This window comes from Mustela putorius, unplaced genomic scaffold (genome assembly GCF_011764305.1).
Source record: "Mustela putorius furo isolate JIRA1106 unplaced genomic scaffold, ASM1176430v1.1 tig00000095_pilon_pilon_pilon, whole genome shotgun sequence".
Lineage (NCBI taxonomy): Eukaryota > Metazoa > Chordata > Mammalia > Carnivora > Mustelidae > Mustela > Mustela putorius.
In genome coordinates this window covers 19,359,533-19,381,074 of record NW_025421280.1, presented here as the reverse complement: position 1 = coordinate 19,381,074, position 21,542 = coordinate 19,359,533, and the positions used below count along the sequence as shown (strand labels likewise).

Here is a 21,542-nt window from a genome sequence, read left to right as displayed (position 1 = left end):
TGAAGGTGTTAACAACTGTACCTCTTGCATAAAGCTACTTTTAGCTTATTCAATCAATTAATGCATACAGAAGTTTATAGCACAGCAGGCCTCAAAGCATAGTGGCTCTTACTGCTTTAACAAACCTCTCAGTAGAACCATGATTCCCAGCCCCAGTCCTTGAAACACCCTCATTTTTCTTACCCAGTACCCTTCTAACACCTCCTAGCAAAGTTATACAGTAACTTTTCTTTAATTAAAGTACACTTCTTTAATAATTATTTGATGCAGTGGGAGGACATTGAGTTTAGAGAGGGGTCAAAGGGCTAAAAAAGAATCAGTGTGATAAGCAGCCACCATCAAAAACCTTAGAATCAGCAGGAAAGCACATAAACAAAGCCTTTGTCCCCAGGCGGGTGAAGAGGCTTCTTCCTTTCCCCCAGAGGTTTGGAGAAGAGTGGCAGGCAAGCTGGAGTGACTACTGTCTCCAGACCCCTGGGAGGCTGCCTTTTGCACATTAGTCACCAAACTTTAAACTCTATTCAGTATCCTCAAAGCCTTCAGCCCAAGGTGTCATCTTAAGGCAGGATACTTTAGGGGTTTTTCCACTTTATTTTGCTGTATTAAGCACACAGGTATTTTTATAAAGCTTTATGTTGGACTTTAAAGACTCCTAGACTATAATCGCATGTGCTGCACAATTAATTCATTAGGATATTTTAAGACTTAAGGCCCTAAAAGAAGCAGACTATCAGTTGTAAATGTAAAAGACCTTTGGATAGGCTCTACCCCTCAAAATCACTATAAGCACATAAACAGCATGTTCAGGTAAAAAAACAGTCCCTCAGGAACGCCTCCTAACTCCGGGGCAATGATGCTGCCCCCTGGGGTATCCCTGGGAAACTCTGAGTCTGCGCAAAACCCCCGGGCCAGCCTGTCATGGTCCACAAACGTAAAGAAGCATGCTGAACATTTAATAACGGTGATACAAGGAACAAGGGAAAGCTTATTTACAAAAAGAACAAATTACTTAGAAAACAAAACTACTCTTCGGTAACTTATAAAATAAATGCTTCCCGGAAAGGAGTAAACCTCTGATTACTACTAGAAAAAGGCTGGGACACATGTTACATCTGTAAAATAATTCAGAGCAAAAAGTTAAATAGGCATAAGGGGGAAAAAAAAAAGAGCCTAACTTACGCTAATTAGGAAACTAATTAAACTCACATTTAAGGTGTAAAACCTTAAAACCCCAACTGGCAGACCAACAGTCTCCTTACCTGCTCTTCTGGAGCTCAGCGGGTTGCCTGGCAGCCTGTTGTCTGTTCAGTACAGAACTCAGCCCAGCTCCTTGTTTGTTTCTGCAGACTGCAATACCCACACAATTAATCCACAGCGAACTTCCTCTGAAAACTAGAAGTGCTTATGTTAAATACACAGAAACTTCTGGTTAAAACTACTCCTTTTAAACAACAACAAAACAATGCCTCCGACTCCACTTTCCTACTCTCTGTCTAAAAACTATGTTTTTTCCTACCATTAAATTATTATTTAAGTAAACTTAAATACAGTACTATAGAGATTGCTAGTTTTCCAAGATTAGCACTTATCAATTCTACTTTCTAGTGTGTAGTACAAAAATAGCTACATAATTTTCAATTCTTAATATTACTGACTATGCTAAACTAATTTTCATATTATAGAAGAAAAAATAGTTTTCACAAAATATAAAACGACTTTTCCTTCTTGGCTAAAACTATAACTGAAACAGAGACAGGTGCCTGAAGTCATCAAAGCTAGGTGACAAGAATTCAAAACTTTATTTGCAAATTAACACAAGGTAGGCTCAACGCAAGTGAACTGTTACTGATGTCTCTTTCAGAGGGGCAAAATCTCTAGCACTGTGTATGAAAACCTTTCTGATTTATATTCCAAAGTGTGCGATGGGGGCAAGGGCAGAAGGAGGTTGTTAATTTCAATTGTTGTGTTTAAACTGTTGAGAAAATAAATGAGCTAGCTGGTGAAAACACACATTCAGGAAAAACACCATCAAGATAACTCAAAGCACACACCGTACACCATTTATGTGTTTCTCTTCACTATTTTCTTGTAAGTGGTGAGATTATAAATGCAATACTATTCTCTACTAGAGCATAAAGGAAAAAAGGAAGTCAATTCAGTTGTCTAAGCTCACATTAAATCCCTCCACAATGGTCATGTGCAGATAAGCACGAGCTTAGCTGCATCAGGTTTGAACCTTCGTGGCCTCAGCCAGACTACGAGACATGACCCTCGGTCCTCACTGACCAGGAAAGCCGATGCTTGCAGAGGCCTAATGTCAAATGTAACTACCAAAAGTCATGAACTTACTTCAAATTCCTCTCAAAACAATGTTTTAAGGGGAAAAAAATCAATAAACCATTCAAACAGCAGAGTGATACTCTTACCCGAAGCTTTAAAGAAATGTCAAATTCAGACTGCCAGTTAGTTTGACTTCAAAGAGCCACCTTAATGAACAATCTGGTCAAGAAAGTTTCCCTGACTTTAACAGATAGCGTGGTGGGAACTAAATACCATGGAATCTGGACCATTTTGGAAATGGAGACATCTGTGAAGCAAACGAATAACCCTACAAAACAGACCTCAGTGCCATGGGGCTGCCCAGCCAACCCTGCAGTTTCAGAGGGATGTTGATGGACTGGGGTGAAGTACAAGGAGAAAATAACTTTTCTACTTTACTCCAATGATGAGTGATGAACTTTAACACACTAACATTTTTCCTTTTGCTCACTTCCCCCTCAAATAAATGCTTTAATGCTCCTATCACTCCCATTTTCAAACATTTGCTTAGTGCCATCAGGAACTACACCCTGTGCTGCACTTTCACATATATGAACTCAACTGCCTGGATGATTTAAAAAAGAAAAAAGATATCTTTTTTTGTTTCATTAAGTAACGGAGATTGGTGGATCTAAAAGTTGGGAGACACTTCAACAGGTGGCACCTCGTCCAGCGGTCCTCATATTTTTGTGGTTATCTACCCACTATTCTCATGCCCCAACACTTCCACAAGGAACACCTCTCCATTAACCCAGTGTGCTTCTCTAGCACATTCTTCTCCACACATCCTTGAAGAGGAAGTTGTCCATTCCCTGTCAAACAACATCAGTGACACCGTGACAGAGAGCTCCCAAAAACACCTTCTGGGATAATCTGTTCCACTTCTGAGCTGCTTCACCATAAAGTGTATCCTTCAATTGCCCCAAGTTCCAAAGGCTTCTACCCAGAGGTGTTTCCCATGTACAACGTGTCTGCACCCCCGTTCACACAAGAGCCCTTCACACAGCCGAAAGAACTAACAGTCCTTCCTAAGACGGGTTCGAAGTTCCCTCACCATCCTGGTCTTCCTGTGAAACACAGTTCAGTTTATCTGTATTCCAACAGAACACAAAAAGATTTAGTTAAAGCCTTAAAATGATTTTGATTTCACTTTAAATAGCTTGCTACTTACACATGGCTAGGCAAAATATTTCAAAGCTAAGTTTGCTCAGTTAATTAGACTTTGAGCCTGAGATCGTGGTAATCAGGCTTGATGGACAAAGAACTCTTCCTTTTTCACAGTGTTCCTTTGAAGTCAACCAATCACAGAACTACAGAGATGCCTTCCCCAAAAGGACATATAATAGCCAATGGGTACATGAACAGGTGGCTCAACATCACGAATCTTTAGGGAAATGAAAATCAAAACCACAAGGAAATATCACCTCACATGTGCTAGAATGGCTAGTACCAAGAAGACAAGAAAGAAAAAGTGTTGGTGAGCGTGTGCAGCAAAGGGAACCTTTGTGTACTGTTGGTGGGAACATGAACTGGAGCTGCCATTTTGAAAAGTATGGAGGTTCCTCAAAAAATGAAAAATAAAACTACCATACAATCCAGCAACTCCACTTCTAAGTATCTGAAACAAAATCACTACCACGAAAGATCTCTGCACGGTACAGTCCACTGCAACATGAGTCATAACAGCCGAGATATGGAAGCAACCGATGTATCCATCAATGGATAAAGAAAATGTGGTTACACATCTACAACAGAATATTCTCCAGCCATAAAAAGGAAGGAAATCCTGCCATTTGCAACATAGATAGACTGTAAGAGCAGTGTGCTAAAGGATGTAAGTGAAAGACAAATGCTATACGATCTCACTTATATGGGGAATCTAAAAAAATCAAACCCATAGATTCAGATTCAGACAGATTCGTGGCTGCCAGAGATGGGGAGGCAAGGTGGGGGAGGGGGTGTGGTGGACAAATGGGTAAAGGTGGTCAAAGTTACAAGTTAAGGAAGTTACAGATAAGGAAGTCCTGGGGATGTAATGTACAGCAAGTAACCAGATTAACAACACTGTATTGTATATTTGAAAACTGCTAGGAGAGTAGATCTTAAAAGCTATCATCGTAAGAAACAAAAATGTTTTACTGTATTTATAGAAACTGTATTACCAAGTAAATATGTAGGGTGACAAACATTAATTAAACTTACTGTGGTCATCATTTTGCAATATAAACATATATCAAATCACCATGTTGTACACCTGGGACTAATACAATGTTATATGCCAACTGTATCTCAATAAAACTAGGGGGGAAGGAATTTTGATGCTGATACCCACAGCTACTCTTTAAGTCAGGGTCTTGGTTATTTTCTCTCTCTAGTCCCAGTTCCAACTAGATAATAAATGTCTAGAAGGAAGAGAAAAAGGAATGAGAACTTAACTCTAAAGCTGAGAGATTTGTTTGTGTGAGAAAGGAAAATCTGTGCAGGTCAAGATAATGCAGAGTGCAGAGTAATTAACAATTATAAACAAACAGGCTGGTGGCCTATGTAGAAACTCAGAATAAATATTGGGGAAATTAAGTTTCAAGGACGAAATCTACTCACTGGTACTGAGGAGTTCAAGGCACTGACTTAATCATTATATAACTGGGGGAAACAGTAAAGGTCCAGTTATTAGAAACTGTATTACCAAGGTCAAAAAGACTCAACAGTAAGACTGACCCTGAAGCTGCACTAGCAAGTTATTGCCATACTTAAGTAATTCATGTCTGCATCTCCTTTGGGGTGAAGATCAGTCCCAGAGTCTGGGAAGAAGCTGGCTATCTTGGCCAGACCTCAGTAAGCATATGAGGTTATAACTGTCAAAATGGAGAGCTGGATGGAAATGAAAGCCACAGAAGGAAAAGGAGCCAATTCTCAGGTGATCTAAGTTGGCTGCAGCTTGGTTTGTGATTTTTAAAATTTCAGATTCCCAAGCCTAAGCACTGCCTTTACAGGAAAAAAAAAAAAAAAAAAAAAAAAATTACCAATCATTTTGCAAAAGCAAAGTACCTTTCAGGAGAAACTAAGAAAAATCATAGATGGATCCACATCCCTACAACATAAAGGGCAAAGTAACTAAATACACATTCCCACACAGAATGCAATTCTCTTCCTCAGAAATGACCAAAGCACCTTGCAGACCTTCCAGAGGAGGAGCCCTCCAGCCCACCTGCATCTCAGGGCAGGCTCTTCCTCAGTCTCCAGGACTGGGCCCCCTGCCTGGCTGCAGTGAGCACAGTTTATGGTCTGCAGAATAAAATAAATGGGGATGGTTCTGTCATTCCAACAGTATTTGAGTCTCAACTCTGAATACTTCTCATAATCATCCTTTAATTTTTTTTTGAAGATTTTATTTATTTATTTGAGAGAGAGACAGTGAGAGAGAGCATGAGAGGCAAGAAGGTCAGAGGAAGAAGCAGACTCCCCGTGGAGCTGGGAACCTGATGTGGGACCCGATCCCAGGACTTGGGATCGTGATCCGAGCTGAAGGCAGTTGCCCAACCAACTGAGCCACCCAGGTGCCCAATCATCCTTTAATTTAAAGGAGTGCCAAGAAACTAAAATAATTATTGAAAAGCATCTCAACTCTGAAAATGTGCCATGTCTTACCAGTTTAATAAACAATGTATAAAATATCACATAAATAAAGAAAAGAGACCAAAAAACTCTTTTCTAAGCAAAAGCCTTAACATTTATAAACTCCAACTAAAAACCCAAAGAACCTGCAGTTTTTACACTTCAATCCATATGCTAAATAGACACAGTTAATTATAGGTATCTTTGGCAGTATTTTTTTAAGTTTTTTTGTTTGTTTTGTTTTTAAAGATTTTATTTATTTATTTGACAAAGAAAGAGATCACTAGTAGGCAAAGCAGCAGGAGAGAGAGGGGGAAGCAGGTTCCCCACAAAGCAGAGAGCCTGACATGGGGTCGGGGCTCGATCCCAGGACCCTGAGACCATGACCTGAGCTGAATGAAGGCAGAGGCCCAACCACTGAGCCACCCAGGCGCCCCAAGTTTTTCTTTAAGTAATCTCTACACCCAACCTGGCTTCACAGATCAAGAGTTGCGTGCTCTGCTGACTGAGTAGGCCAGGCGTCCCACTTAGGCAGTACTTTTTATTTGGGACATAGCCATTACATCTGATGCACTATGTAACACATAAAAGTCCATTTTAAAATAAATTACTTTAAAGTGGACTTAGTAAATACATGACACACACTGGCTGTTCTGCTGCACTATTGAAATGCCTGCTACATTCACAGCAGTTACCTACAAAACACGTGATCTCTACGTGCTGGCACTAAATGTCTACAGCTCCGAGGACTAATTCTAGGTTGATCGGTTAGTACACAAACCTTCTCCACCCTCGTCCACTCCATCTACTTAGCTCTGACCATTCTGAGCATCTGCTCCATACAGGTCCTTTTATTCGAGGTACATCTACTTACAACATGCTACAAAGTTATTGTGACATTAGATTAGTGTTTAAAACAGATACAATGACAACCAAAGAAAGAAAAAAAAAAATCATCCCATTTGGGAAGAATTGTGAAAATGGTGTTAATGACTAAGACACAAAAAGTGAAAAGTATGAATAGTAAAAGCATAATCGAATTTACATCAACTTTGTAACTTTTCTTATTTATAGTTAAAATCAAGGAAAGAACAGAAAACCATTTCATTGCAATAAAGCGACGTAAGAGACAGCAGCATCATAAATCAAAGCTGAAAAAAAAGAAAAAAGCAATTACTCTATGCTCATTACAAAATACTATACTGGAAAAAAATACAGTCGAGATTGTAATTTGCTCTTATAAAGCAATCATTGACTATACATACAGTCTTCGCCTACAAACAAAGAAGCCAAGAAGAACACTCTTAAGCAGAGTTTCCAACAGAAGGGTTTGTTCAGAAGACATTAATGCAGAGAGAGGGAAAAAAACCTCAATTTGCTAATTAGTTAAAACTGTCTGCCAATTCAACTGGGAAATGGTGCATTAGAAAAAATACCTACCACAAACAACTTGCTAATAGAGTCACTGCATTTGTAACTAAAGAGATCAAACACAACTGTACCACTGGATAATAATATAGAGGAAAAAGATATTTCTTTTAACAAAAGTAATCCAGCTAATAAAGGAGGGAATGACAGACTCTCTAATAAAATCAATTAATGGATCTAAAGTGTTGACCATCAATAGCAGCTTACATCAATCACAAAACAAAAGACAACCTGAGGGGCACATGGATGGCTCAGTCGGTTAAGTGTCTGACTTCAGCACAAGTCATGCTCTGAGAGTCCTGGGGTCCTGGGATTGAGCCCTGCATCTGGCTCTGTGGTCAGCTCTCCCTCTTCCTCTGTCGCTCCCCCTCCTCAAGCTCTCTCTCAAATAAATGAAATCTAAAAATATAAATAAATAAAATAAGACAACTGGAAACATTATGTGTCCCCCCATGGACGAATACAACATCAACTATGAAAAAGTCCTGGGGGAAAAAAATCAAACCAGAATTGGATGGAACGTCTAGATCCAATAGAGAAGTCAGAAGAACAGGATAAGTGTCACCCTGGTGATCTCAACTTCTACTTCACGCCATACATAAAAACTCAAAATGAATCATAAACCTAAATGTAAGAGCTAACAGTACAAAAAAAAAAAAAGCTAGAATTATAAAACATCTAGGAAAAAAATAGAAGAAAATCTTTTCACCCTAGGATTGGCAAAGATTTTTTTTTAGATATGATCCCCCCAAAAGGCACAAACAATAAATAAAAATTCAATAAACTGTATCAAAGTTTAAGCCTTTTTGCTTTTGAAAGATTCTATTAAGCAAAAAACAAGTCACAAACTGGAGGGAAAAATCTGCAAAAATTTATCTCATAAAGGATTTATATACAAAAACTCTTACAGGGGTGCCAGGGTGGCTCAGTCGGTTAAGCCACCAACTCTTGGTTTTGGTTCAGGTCAGGATCTTGGGGTCGCATTGTGTCCTGGCTCCCTGCTCAGCAGGGCGTTGGCTCCCCACCACCCTCTCTTTCCTCTGCCCCTCCCCCACTCTTGTTTTTTCTCTCTCTCTCTCTCACTCTAAATAAATAAATCTTTTTTAAGAAAGAAAAAAAAACCCCACCAAACTCTTACAACTCATTAAACAATCTAATTTTTTTAAATAGGCAAAAGATATGAATAGACACTTTAAAAAAGAGGACGTATGAATGGCAAATAAGCACATGAAAAGATACTTCATTAGTCATCAAGAAAAGCAAATTAAAACGTCAAGGAAATATCATTACATACCAACAAAAATGGGTAAAGTCAAAGACTAGCAATAGCTAGGGTTCACAAGAGACTGCAGCTCTCACACAGTGTTGGTGCAAATGGCAAAAGGTACGGCCACTCTGAAAACAGTTTGGCAGTTCCTTAAGATCGTCTTCGAAGCTGTATGTTTAAAGATAGTTACCGTACAACCCAGTAACTCCACTCTTGGGTATCTACCAAAGAGGGATGAAAACATAACCATACAAAGACGTTTACACAAGTGTTCACTGCTATGAGCAGGAAACAACCCAAATGTCCATCAATTAGTGAATGGATAAACAAAATATGGTGTATCTAACAACAGGATAATTCTCAGCAACAAAAATGAGTGAACTACTGATACATGCAATAACAAGGACAAATTTCAAAAACATCATATGAAATGAAATATGCCAGACAGATAAGGCTACATACTGTGATGATTCTATTTACAATATATTTGTAGAAAAGGCAAAACTGTAGAGAAAAAAGCTTATAGAGGCACCTGGCTGGCTCAGTTAGCAGAGCATGCAATTCTTCATCTCAGGTTGTGAATTCGAGCCCCAAGTTGGGTGGAGAGATTACTTAAAAAAATAAAATCTTAGGGGCACCTGGGTGGCTCAGTGGGTTAAAGCCTCTGCCTTCAGCTCAGGTCATGATTCCAGGGTCCTGGGATCGAGCCCTGTATCGGGCTCTCTGCCCAGCAGGGAGCCTGCTTCCCTTCCTCTCTCTTTGCCTGCCTCTCTACCTACTTGTGATCTCTGTCAAATAAATAAATAAAATCATAAAAAAAAAAGAACCTCTCATTTAAAATAATAATAATAATAATAATAATAATAAAATCTTAAAAAACTAGGGTAGAGACAGGGGTTATTGGTAACTAGTCACAAGGTCATGGGGCAGGAGCGGAGGGGAATGGAAGTGTTCTAAAATTAATTTCTGGTGACAGATGTTTGTATCAACTTACTAAAACTCAATAGTATCAACATGGGGAGAGGGGTTCTATACCACCTAAATGGGTGCATATAAATATCAAGGTTCCAGAAATTTCAGTTTTTATTAAATCCTCAGGTCATCCTGAGTAGAAAAATCTCTCACATTCACACATCCTGAATCCAACAGAAAGTGGGTGGCATCACATACTCTGTGCCCCTCAGTGAGCAGCTCCTCACTTTTAATATGGGAACCGCACTACTGCACCAGCAAAGGAAGGAAATGGGTATAGAACAAAAGATCATTACCTGTTTTAAACTGTTTAAAACTACCAGTTTTACATGTCATTGCCCAGTTTATTCTTTGAAAGGTTCAAATATTACTTGCACTATGTATTATGCTATTTCTGAATTATAACAAAAGAGAATTACTTTTTCAAATTAACTCCACATTCAGTAGTTGTAAGGTATGTTCCCCAGTTTAATTTGCATATAGTAAGTGCTCATTTAAGCACCTGCTGAAATGGCCTGTACCCAATAACTGGGGCAAAACCTGGATGCAGGTCCTAAGGGCTCTAAGCCCCACAGTTCAAGACCACTGAGCTACCAAGAACCCAATAGCCACTGGGCTCAAGAGCCCACAAAAACTCCTCACCTAGTCAGCATCAGCTTGCTAAACCTAAAACAGGAATTTTCAAGAGTTTCCTCTCTTCCCCAAGATATATGTTATTAAGTACACAAACAACAGAAAAATCGTCATTCAAGTATAATTTAATCAGGATTGTTATTTATAGATAGATTTCCAGTGCTTGGTTGTTTGTATGTGTGTGTTCATTTTTGGGGGGGGGGGTCTTAGCCCAAAATATTTTATAAAAATATGATATTACATTTTCATTCCAGAAACAGAGCTATTCTTTTTATATCATAGTTAAAATGAAAAAAACTCCATAAGTTCTGCATAACAGCCAATACCACAAATCAAACTATAACAGAGAAGAACTTAAAATAGTGATAATGCCAGCAGGATATTTAATAATATTTTTTAAATTAACTGATTTTTACATGCAATAAAAGGGTATTGTGGTTAAAAAAATCATAATTTTAGAGATAAATACTGAATTATTTACAGAGTGATATAATACTCAACATTTGCTATAAAATGATGTAGTAAGGGAAACAAAATTGTGTCTATCCGTCAGAAAGGAAAGTGTATACAAAATAAGCCAGCCATGTGGTAATAACTGTGGAAACCAAGTAAAGGGATTTTCTGTTTCTGTACATGTTTAAACACTGCCATAATAAAAAGTAAACCGTGAAATAAAACTACAGTGATAAATCAACCTTCTTAGGGGTTACAACAAAGCAGCAGCAGTATCCCCGTTAACTGCCTTAAACACAGAAATAAACAGAGTGCATGCTAAGTGACATCACGATACCGCCATGACACTCATGGTGCTACTACTCGACAGGAACGGGCTGCATTCTGCGCCACGAAAGCTGATTCTCACAACGAATATCCAGAACTACACTATACCAAATCCAAAACACAGTCTGTATTTGAGATACCTTTCTGGAAAAATCAATGATATTAACAAGTATGTACTGACTAAAAGGTCAGCACTGTTACCTGGATATTTCCAATTTCTGACAATTCTTTTTTTTTTTTTCTGACAATTCTTTTATTGAAACACCTATTCTTTAAACAATGAATGTTGAATAGAACAGTAAGAGAAAAAAACTGGTCTATCATTGGAAATCCATCTTTTGAAGTCATAATAGGGGATTTTTAACTGAAAGGAAGCACTATCACCAACTGCTAGGTCACACTTGGGTAATAAAATAGAAATTCATGGTTCCTCCTGTTTTAAGCTCTCATAGCATCAGACATTTTTCCTTCATAGCACTCAAGGGCATTTCTTTCTTCCTTTTTTAGTGAATTGCTTTTAATGACTTAGGTAGTTTTATCTTGATTTTCTTTCTTAATTATGAAAGATAATCAAGTGGCTGATTCCTGAGATTTTGAGACAAACTTCTTTATCACTCACATACAAAAAAGAAATGCTGGATCTTGAGTCCCTCCAGCTTTCAGTAGCATGCTCCCTCACTCGGACCACCTGGGACACCCGACGTGACCAAGTCACTAAAGGCATCTGCTAAGCTGAAGCAATCCATCCCTGGTACCAAAATGGGTCAAAGGGAGGGATAAAAGAGGCTGCAGCCATCTCAGCTTGAAGTCTCCCAGACAACAAGGTGCTCAAAAGCACAAAGGTGTTCATCTTTTGCTGAGGCAAGGGACAGTTAAGTCAAATGTGTTGTGACTTACTAAAATGCAATACTGGTACAGAGTAATGATTTTTTTTTCTTTCAATGCAAATTCAGATTTTTTTGTGTTTCTGAAAAGTCAGAGTTTTTTTTTGTTTCTAAATTCTTGGGAGTAGAGATGAATGCAGTCGGGTCACTTTGCCTATCAATCAGAAAAAAAACATACTGCACATGGTCCCGTACTTTGAGGGCCGGAATGCCAGTTGAGAAAACCTCACAATGACATAAGAGGACAGATGATGACTACTAAATACTCCAGAGAGACTGTACCCATGATGGGAGTAAAGCACAGGGAGGCCTCAGCTAAAAGCCAGGTCCAGAATGAAAATGTAATTTTGCAAAATGGGGAATATGAAGTTCCAGGCGAAGGATAAGAGTGAAGGCACGGGAATGGGAGAGTGCAGTGTGTGTGTCACATGCAGTGACAGGCCAGTCTGGTTTGGTTTAAGGGCTTCAGGACAAGTAACAAGACAAGACTGGGAAGTTAGGTTGGGGCGAGCCTAGAGGTATTACTTATCACGAGTCTGGACTTCAACCTGAAGGAAATATGGGCACACTCAAGGTCTGTGAGCAGGGTTCAGTGATGGGAAAGTAGGTGGAGTGCACATACAGAGAGATGGACAGTGACGCTCAGGGTGGAGGAGAAGAGCCAGGAAGCTAATTCAGGCGATGCTTCCTTAGTAATTCTTTTTTTTTTCCCCCCTTAGTAATTCTAAAAAAACTACAAATACATGAGGAAGTGACGGGAAAGAAATACTTCATTTATAGAACACATCTATAATTCACAAAGGACTTTTGCTTAAATGATCTCGTTTTACCGTCAGAACAATTTGTAAAGCGGAACGGGTCATTTCACATGTAAGAAATGCAGCTTAGGACATTTCATGACTGTCCCTCCGGGTTTCTGTGACCCAGTCTAACCACACACTGTAAGCTCTCTGAGGGCACTGCAGGGACTATGCTGGGTTTTGTCTGCCCAGTAACCCTGCTGCTTTGCGAAGAGCCCTGCTTGGGGCCTGACTCCAGGAAATACTCACTACATATGTGGTGGCCAAGCCAGCAAATGAAGAGCACACTTCTTCTTCCACTCTTGTTTCAACCAAAAATGTTTTTTATTTGTTGTGGTTTGTTTTAAGTGATTATTCTGACAATGAAATGGCCTCCACAATTACAATACTTCTTTTTTGGCACTGAGACAAAAAGACTTCTTTTTCTCTCAGGTAGAAAAAAGAAGAAATGCACAAAAGGGAATGGCAGGTTCTCTGCCACCTTCCCATTAGTGTCAGAAATTCATTCCGGGGCACCTGGGTGGCTCAGTGGGTTGAGCCTCTGCCTTCGGCTCAGGTCATGATCTTAGGCTCCTGGGATCGAGCCCCGCATCAGGCTCTCTGCTCAGCAGGGATCCTGCTTCCTTATCTCTCTGCTTGCCTCTGTGCCTACCTGTGATCTCTGTCTGTCAAATAAATAAACAAAATCTTTAAAAAAAAAAGAAAGAAAGAAAGAAAAAAGAAAGAAAGAAATGCATTCCAAGCGATATATTACTAAGGCTACAAAAAAGGGTAACATTTGGTAGTTATTTTTTCAAAATAACTGGACACTAAATAAACAACCACGTGCATGAACACAGACAGTGCTGAGGTAAGAAACTCTGGTCTAGGACGCTTGTGCCAAAAAGCAAGAAAATGTTCCAGAGAATAACAGAAACACATCAAAAGAACAAAGAAGTGAGCGTGACAGGGCTCCTACTGGCCAAATTTGGGGAAATTTACACATCAATATAAAGTAATGAGAATAACAAAATTATAGCTCATTGAATAAAACAGAAAAAATGAGTCCACACAGACATAAATTTATAATAAATAAACTGAAAGCTTGATGAGGAATAGGATAGGTTTGAAGTACCTACCCACAAATACTAATTACAAAATACTCATTAATTACAAATAAGATCTAATGAGACATAGCACCATTTCTGTGATATTCCTGCCAAAGATTCATAACCTGAGTTTATTCTTTTTTTTTTTAAAGATTTTATTTATTTATTTGACAGAGATCACAAGTAGGCAGAGAGGCAGGCAGAGAGAGAGAGAGAGGAAGCAGGCTCCCTGCTGAGCAGAAAGCCCGACGCGGGACTCGATCCCAGGACCCTGAGATCATGACCTGAGCCTAAGGCAGAGGCTTAACCCACTGAGCCACCCAGGCACCCCAACTTGAGTTTATTCTTGAGAAAACATCAAACAAACCCAAACTGAGGGATATTCTATAAAATAACAGGCCTATATTTCCAAACAAACAAACAAACAGGCCTAATTCTGAAACACATCAAGATCACCAAGACCATGAAATTCAAAAGAAAGGCTGAGGAAAACTCGCCAATTCAATGCAAAGCATGATCCCTAACTGGTTCCTTCTGCTCCCACCAGACGCGGGAGGGCGGCGGGCTGGAGAGGGGAGCTGCCCCTCAGCAACTGGTCAAAGCTGACTGTGGTCTGAGAAGTACTTGTGGCTATGCCGTCCTCACTGTGCAGGGGGATGTCCGTATTGTAGGACACCCGCACCTGGGTATCCTGGAGAGATGCACATCAGAGGAACAACCTACTGCCAAAAGCCGGAGGGACAGAATGGTTCTCTCTTATTCTTACAACTTCGGTCTGTTTTCCACAGCTTCAGTATCTTTTAAACGTTTTAAAAATAGTCTCTCCAAAGTGAACATTTCATACATACATACATATTCTTTCCAACAGTGTTCTCCTTGTAGGAAGAGTACGAAAGGCATCTCGCACCAGAGTACTAGGGAAGTACTGTGAAAAAACACTGCGTAACAAAACACGGAAGCAGAAACAGGGTTTACGCACGGGAACCCCAACTTCAAACTCCAGTTCATTGCATACAAATTCACGCCCCTAGAAGATGTTTTACCCTTCTAGGTCTTAATAGCCCAATCTATAAAGTGGGAATGCCGCCTTTTTATGCAGAGTAGCTCTGAGGATGAAATGAGATGGCGTGTTTGAGAATGCCTTCCAGGTTATAAGCTCTCAAAACACTCTGCTGCTCCAAGCAATCTACTCTCAAATTGTGTCTAGTTGGGAAGTTCTGCACTTCAGTAAGCCTGAGAAGTAGGCTTACTAATACCAAACAGCTTTTCCAGCTAAAGGGATATGAAAGATCCCTTTATACCAATACCCTTGCTTTCCGGGTCAGCAGAGGTGAGCTGCTTCGCACCCCGGAGAGGCCGGCGCTGATCTGCAGCTCCGAGCACTGGCACACGCGCTCACTCATCTTCATGGACTCTGACGCAAACAGTATCTTAACTGAACAGGTGAAGAAACCAAGCCTCAAGCAAGATTAACAAACTTATTCAGAATTCTTTCAGACTCCAAAATTCATGAGATTTTCCACTAAATGCCATCTTTGTTATTTCCAAACATGATTAAGAAAGATGCCACATGCATATGTTTAAAAGATTTTCTGTATCCTACGCACTCGAGCTATGAGTCCCTTACTCCCACAGTGCCCAAAATTTAAAACAGAAACTATTTAAGCCCTAAGTCTCTGTCCATCAACATTCTCAGCAATGTATAATAATCTTAATCACTCCCCTATCCCAGACTTGTTTAAGATAGGAGAATCAGCCACACTGCGAAATAAGGTAAATTTCTTAAAACGTCCTCCCACCTTCCTCCCTAGTTTTTTTATTCCCAGTTTATTTATTTATTTAACAGTTTATTTATTTTAACAGTTTATTTATTTATTTATTTTCTTAAGATTTTATTTATTTATTTGACAGAGAGAGATCACAAGTAGGCAGAGAGGCAGGCAGAGAGAGAGAGGAGGAAGCAGGCTCCCTGCTGAGCAGAGAACCCCCCGCCCCCACCCATGTGGGACTCAATCCCAGGACCCTGAGATCATGACCTGAGCCGAAGGCAGCGGCTTAACCCACTGAGCCACCCAGGCGCCCCTATTTATTTATTTTTAAGTAATCTCTACAACTCAATATGGGGCTCGAACTCACAACCCAGGAATCAAGAGTCGCATGCTTTTCCGATTGAGCCAGCCAGGCACCCCTGTTCCCTGTTTGGAGCAAGGTTCTTAACCTGGAGTCCTATGGTCCATCAAGAGAACACAGCGGTCCATGAATTTGGGTGAAAGGAAGTTATTTCCTGTTTCCATTAACCTCAAACTGAAATTTAAGACTACCTTGAAACATGAATGTAGGCAAGCAATCACAGCAACATTACCAGTAACTGTAACTGTGTCACCACAGAAAGAAGAGATACTCTTATATTATATTACAGATGTTACAGATACATACAACTAATTTCCTCTGTAATCCTATGGATTGCATTCACTTAAAACCATTAATCTCAGAACAGATCTACAGGATTCACTAGTTTACCAAAAGGGGAAAAGGAATACCAAAAGGCTTAAGAACCCCCGTTTTTTTTAACAATAAGGTTGTTAATCTGCAGATAATTTGAGGGGGGGGGGCTTGATGCTGGATAATATAAGCTTTTTTACTCTGTGAATAAATTTGCCTTTTAAACACATGAGTGTTTCATTCAACAAATATTTTGTGGTTCCTAGACTATGCCTCCTGCTCCCTCATCAGCTCCACTGTGTAGCAGCTATAAAGATAAAACATCCCTTTGCCTCAAACTAGTGGAAAAAAAGACAAAAGCTAGTAACAAGGTAGAGTAATATAAATACTAAACAGGCAGGACAATAGAAACCTTTGAACGCTAACAATGGATTCTCTAATTCTTACCAAACAAACCAACAAGGCACATCAGGAAGGGGAGAAGCAGCAGAAAATTATTCTAGCTCTCAGCCACTCCTACAGCCTGGAGCACAGGCGGGGGAAGGCAGAGGGAGACAGGTATCAAAGGGGGCAGCTGGGAGGTGACTGCACACTGCCGTCCACCCAAGGGAGAATGGCTTGTGGGTCCTGATTCAACCCTCTGTGGAGCTGGTAGGCCCTTTCTATTTTGAAATACTTTTGGGAAAGGAAATTATATAAGAAATTTGCTTAAAATTTTTTATACGAAGTAAATAGGAAAAATACACTAGGGTTGATAAGTGGAGCCATGTTTCAAAGTAGGATGCCATTCACTTAATTTGTACAACCAAATACAGGATGTCCATCTAATGACATTTTATTTATGGCACAGTATTTGCTTTACAGTAGCGGAGTCTGGAAGAGGCAAATGGGCCTTTCTCTGTGTAAGTAGAACCTAATTCATAAAACAAGATGTTTAAATACGGTAATTTGTACAAAGCTTCCCCCACTGAAACCACTGAATTTTAATCCCATAATATCTGCAACACCCTACCATCTTAGGGAAGGACCACGAACCTTATAACACCTATTCCGTATCTTTATCTTTAGAATTACTTCCCAGTATCTACCAACACAATTAGAAGCCAGCATGTGGACGATGCTTGCTTGACGATTCTCACAACCTACCTCCATCACTCTTGAACTTTGTGTTCCTGGCACTACCCCAGGGATGGCCAAGTGTGCTACAAAGCTCAGTCCTGCCCTGACCTAAAGGATTTTACAATTGGGGACAGGGGGGAGGGGCGGGAGGGGTGTGTGTGGAATTTTTGAAAGGCAAGGCATTAGAAAACTGGCTGCACAGAGAAAGGAGCGTGAACTATGACTCAAGGTAGCTGCAAACAGCTTCATCAAAATGGAAGCAGGAACTTCATCTTGAAGGATGGAAAGAACTTTGGAGAGCCAGGGGAGAGTGGAAGGCACTCCCACCAGTGCGAGCAGCGTGCAGAGGCCAGCGAGGCCGGCGTGGGGCTGGCATCAGCCGCGCGACGCTTGCATGGGAGGTGGCGGGAGAGCTCAATCCCTCGCTGCACAGAATAAGGCCGCACGGGAGAGCGGAAATAGTGTGCAAACGTTACATAGGCCACAAGAAGCCCCGGGCAGGAGAGGCCTGAGCGGTACTACGTTTCACAGCGTATCTGTCACCAGCCGTAGGCGCAAGCATGGGCCAGCGAGGACTAGAGGCCGACCGGCAGGAAGGTGCGCACCAGCCCGGGGATAAGCTCTAGGCGCAGGCAAGCAGCCGTCAGAGCGGCAGGGACAGACTAAGCCTGAGAGACGTTTCAAAGGAGGAAGACAAAAATCCTAGGTGACTCCACAGGTTGTCAGGTCAACGGCCAGACAGCGAAGAAGAGCGGAGCTGTGCGAGCAGGGCGCGTCCCGGCGGGTTGGGGGCCCCACCCGCGGGCGGAAGACCCTGCCGGCGGAGCATGCGCACGTGGCCGCGCGGCAGGTGAGGAGCCCGTGCGCCCCGCGCCAGGAGCTGCGCCTCGGAAGCTCGGGCGGAGGGAGCCGTACGGCAGGAAGGGGAACGCCTTCTGTCAGCCACGGGACCACGCGCTCTGTGCACCCTATGCAGAAAAGAAGCCCGGAGGTGAGAGCACGAAGGCTTCGTCTCCCAAAGAGGGAGCCGCCAACAACGCCAAGTAGAAAAGGACGTTCCAGGGAGAGGGAAGACTCAGAAATGAAAGGGCGCCCGTGTGGCCAGCGCAAAGACCACCGGCAGCCACTGGGAAGCTCCGCTGGGCACCAGGCGCAAGGGCTGTGGTGTGGGTGGCCGAGAAGAGAACGGCTAAATTCAAAGTGAATGTGATGAATGGAAGCGAGTGTGCATTTGGATACCTGGACAGCAAGTGCACAAGATTTAACAGCACTCAAAAGGACAGCAACACTGCGCAGTTCTCAGAATCCTTCGTTCATCTTAGCAACTAGGAAAACACTGACCAATAAACCCAAAGGTCAAGAATTAGGGCCCATCCTCCATATTATTCAAGGTGCTGGAACTGAAGAAAGTGACAGGCACTCTTTTGTTTTTGCAAGCTCAATTTCAATTCAGCTATCAATATAATAAATCAAAATATACTGATGAGAGTGTATTCCGCCTGCTTTACAGTTGAAAAGCTAACACCTTTCAAAACTGAGTGCTAAAGAAACTAATAACAAAAACATATTGTTATACTATTAAGAAATTAAATATTTTATATTATCCTCTTGAAATCCTAAATCATGTTTTTATAAATAAAACATCCAAAAGACTAATCAAAATCATCCAGAAACTTGCTGGGAGCCTGGCTGGCTCAGTTGGGGGACTGAGAGACTTTTGATCTGGAGGTTGTAAGTTTGAACCCCCTGCTGGGTGTAGAGATGACTTAAAAGTAAAATCTTAAAAAATCATCTAGAAGCTTGCTATAAGATTTGATTATAATGCTGGCAAAAATACTCACTGGTTCAGTGGAAAACATTCTTCCAACTGCTCTCAGTGCGGAGCCTGAAATGGAGACAGTCTGACCCATTCATAAAACATGCCTAGTTACAACTGATGCGTTAGTTTGTACTCAAAATAATAAAAGTATTCATTCTTCAATCCTTTACCTAAAAATAAACTCTTTTAACAGAGGGGGCATGAGTAATAAATCAACCTAGAATGGGAAGAATATGGCCTCATGGGTACAACTCTTAGTGGCATACATGACAGAGTTGTTTGAAGTTGATCCCAGGCAAGCATTCTGCTAAATTCATCTTTCCATCCTCCACTGTTTCAAAATGTCAATATACTGAACACTTTGCAAAAACTTTATTCCAGATAAAGGAATCCAGACAACAGAGCCCTCACAGATTCTTCAATTCATTCAAACTGTAACAGATATTCAGGAACCTTAATGAGTCATTAACTCAGGATGCAAACCTTACTTGTTACAAAACATGACCTGATCCATCTCATCTTACATTTAAAAAAAGAGAGAGAGAGAGAGATGTTTTCTCAACTAGGACATAGTAATGATTTTCAACAAAAGAAAGGGGGAATAAATGAACTTATAATAATTTCCCTCTGCCTTTTACCAGAAACATTTTCTCAGATTTGTTGCAAAAAAACACATTTTACTTTAGAATATAATCGTTGACTTCTAAAAATCTTCTGCAAATAATTTTTTTAAAAGACTTTATTTGGGGCACCTGAGTGGCTAGGTCAGTTAAGCATCTGCCTTCAGCTTGGGTCATGATCCTGGGGACCTGTCTCCCTGGTTATTGGGGGGCTGCTTCTTCCTCTCTTCTCTGCTTGTGCTCTATCTCTGTCTCTCTCTCTCTCTCAAATAAATAAAATCTCAAAAAAAAAAAGACTATTTATTTTAGAGAGAAAGGGTGCATGGTGGCAGGGCAAAGGGCGGGGGGGGGCAGTGAGGGAGAGTATGAGAGAGAAGCAGACTCTTCTCTAAGCACAGAACCCAACGCAGAGCTTGATCCACAACCCTAAATGAAACCCAGACTTGGATGCCCAACTGACTGAGCCATCCAGGCACCCCTTCTGGAAGAATTTTTAATGACTTATACCTTGAAATAGAAAAATCTAGAATTGGAGCACCCGGTGGCTCAGTTGGTTAAGTGTCTGCCTTTGGCTTGGGTCATGATCCCAGCCAGGGTCCTGGGATAGAGCGCCACATCAGGCTTCCTGCTCAGCAGGGAACCTGCTTCTCCCTCTCCCCACCCCCTGCTTGTGCTCTCTCAGTGTCTGTTTCTCTCTCATAAATCAATCAATCAATCTTCTTTAAAAAGAAGAACCTAGAATTGACAGAAAAAAAAAAAAGTGTGACTCGTAAGAATTTAGAGAGATTTAAAATCACACCATTTTTGTCATATTCTAGGAAATGCTTATAACTAGGTATATTATTATGTTTTTTTTTTCTTTTGCCCTAACGTTCTAATTTTGTTTCTATTAGATAATAATCAGTTAATTTGTATCTTTATTTCAGGAAGGAACATAGCTTATTTTCTATAAACTCTGTCTTGAGGTGAAGGAGCAAGAGAGCTGACACCTGAACCCTCAAGGCTACGCTAGGTGACTACTCATCCCTTCCCGCCCTCTGAAATACTCCCACTTCACAGGTAAGGAAATGAGGCTTCAAGAAGTTTTTAACTTGCCCAGGGTGAAAGAACCATTAAATGATAGCCAAAGCCAAAGCCTGACCTCTTTCTCCACATACCAAGCTGCAATTCAAAAATCACAATCTCTACACACAAACTTTTTCCAAAATGGATTTCCTCGTCTGCTACCATTTCCTCTTAGACACTTCACTGCACATTCTAAAGCCTCAATTCAGAGAAGACATCAGACCCTTTGCAGAAAGTTTTTAAAACCACCAGCCAATGAATCACTTAACAGTAACAAGAAACCCAGGTGAGAGCTGTCACAGGTGTTAACAGGTGTTCCTTGGTAAAAAGCTCTCCAGAACGACAGCGCATCTAGTCTACCTTTTAACTGTACAGCCATTTTACATTTTTTGTTCCCACATCATAAAATCTGATGTTCTAGTACCTGACAGGGGCATCCTAGGCTCTCTTGGGACTGGACTCTTGAGCAGAAAGGCCTTCAAAGAGTGTTGATGGAGTGAGTGAATGAATAAAGACACAGCTGGCATGAACTTCAATAGAGTAGAGAGAAATTATGGAGGTGGAGGACTCCAAAATGAAAACCTATAGCAAACACAGCTGGGGCACCTGGCTGGCTCACTTGGTAGAATATGTGACTCTTAATCTTGGGGTGGGGAGTTCGAGCCCCACACTGGGAGTAGGATTTACTTAA

The 21,542-nt window shown here is 40.9% G+C and overlaps 1 protein-coding gene across 17 annotated transcripts in view; it reads right to left on the bottom strand.

Moving 5' to 3' along the window:
* The window catches only part of SFMBT1 (Scm like with four mbt domains 1), a 123,900-nt gene that overhangs the window by 74,929 nt on the left and 27,429 nt on the right, over positions 1-21,542 (bottom strand). For 11 of the 17 annotated variants that reach the window (XM_045078955.1, XM_045078946.1, XM_045078950.1 and 8 more), the window contains one exon: positions 1,260-1,347. The exons of 4 other annotated variants lie outside the window; for them this stretch is intronic. The gene's annotated coding sequence lies outside the window, so the exon portion shown is untranslated. Of the gene's footprint in view, positions 1-1,259; positions 1,393-21,542 lie in introns of all 17 variants that reach the window. 2 more of the 17 variants (XM_045078943.1, XM_045078970.1) reach the window with 1 other exon arrangement.